Source organism: Aptenodytes forsteri, unplaced genomic scaffold (assembly GCF_000699145.1).
Source record: "Aptenodytes forsteri isolate BGI_AS27 unplaced genomic scaffold, ASM69914v1 Scaffold87, whole genome shotgun sequence".
NCBI classification, from domain to species: domain Eukaryota; kingdom Metazoa; phylum Chordata; class Aves; order Sphenisciformes; family Spheniscidae; genus Aptenodytes; species Aptenodytes forsteri.
The window spans coordinates 3,781,263-3,782,853 of NW_008796041.1; positions in this window are offsets into that span (position 1 = coordinate 3,781,263).

Below are 1,591 nucleotides of genomic sequence, written 5' to 3' on the forward strand. Positions count from 1 at the left end.
ACAGCCTATGAACATATCTTGGCTGTAAAAACTGGATACAAAGCATACGAATCTATGAAAATACAAATGAAAAATTAAAATATGTTATCTCCAAACATTTACATAATTTTTTCATTTTTGATGATGCATGCATCTCTATTCCCCTCTCCCCCACTGGCTGTCTCAGGATGTGTATTGGCTGGGAAGAAAGGAAGAGATTACAAAAACATATAATCTCCAAATTCCAAATTCCAAAATGAAGTCACCCTTAAATGGACTGGCTGCAAGGATTATGATTAATACCTCACATTTGACCAGTAAAGACATATTTTCTCCTAAGGTGAAATTCGTCACTCCTCCAGAAGCCCAGCACAGGAATTGTATGCCATATACTTTCTTTTTTAATTTGTAAGGCATGAGTGGTACTTAGGCTGACTTTGTGAGTGAGGCTGATTTTCACTCTGTAGTATAACTATTTATAGAGTAATATGACTGAAACATTTTGATAAGAGTATCTATTTGTAAATGGTTGAGTTGATATGATAACTGAAGTATGGCTTAAATAAGCTATGTGTTTGCTATGCCTGCTGTTTTACTAAATATTTCAATCTTATATGCAAAGGTAACTGAAATAAATGTATATATCGTTCATACTATAATAAACAGCAAATTCTGAGGTTTTGCTTCTTTTTTAAACCTATGTCAAACTACAGAGTAAAATACAAGATTTCAGAGAAACAAAGTCTGCAGCATGTCATGGGAATGGCAAGGATATTAATGCAAGGTTCAGTAATCTAAAGTGTCTTACTTCAGAAGTCCTACCTGAGTAAGGACTGTCTGAAATTCACCCCTCCACTGAGGACGTGCCTAAGACCAACAGAGTGAGTCTACGGAAACAACTTAGAGAAGCCGTGGGCCTCACAGTGACTTAGATTAATACATGCAAAGCAATACACACTAGGCAGCTGTATGCTTATTAATTTAAATTCAATAATAGCTTTTTAATGCATGCATTTCTAGATGATTAGCAACTATCGTTGTCCTTTAAGACTGCACTGACATTGTATTTTACAGTTACCCTCAAGCCAAATTGATCGCCCATCCATCTTGGACTGCCTCAGGAGCAGCTTTGGCTCTAAGGGAGTGTGACTGTCTCCCACTCCTCAGAGTGTTTTCAGGATGGGGATAATTGGGGCGAAGGAAGGGTTGTTCATTTGTTTAATCAGGTATTACTGCTTCTATCCACAGTTACAGGGAGAGGGAAATTTTTGAGGGGGAAAAAAAAAATCTTTAGGCAGGAAAATAAATAGGCTGACTGCTCCACCTCCTCTTCTAGCCTTCAGCACAGCCCCCTGTGTTTCAGGGGATTTATTAAAGGTTAAGGAGGCTATTTTGTTAACTGACGGTCAGCATGTTATTTCCAAGGACATCCGCATTGGTGCACTCAAGGATGCCTGATTCCCAGTCCCATGCTGTGTCCATTAGACCATGATGCTTCTGACCCTTTGCTGGGAAAGGTCCCAGGATACTGCCGGCCTGAAAGCTGACGCCAAATCCCAACTGCGGCAATAGCGTTCTGCTCACCTAAATTCCACCTGCAGCTGCAATTGGA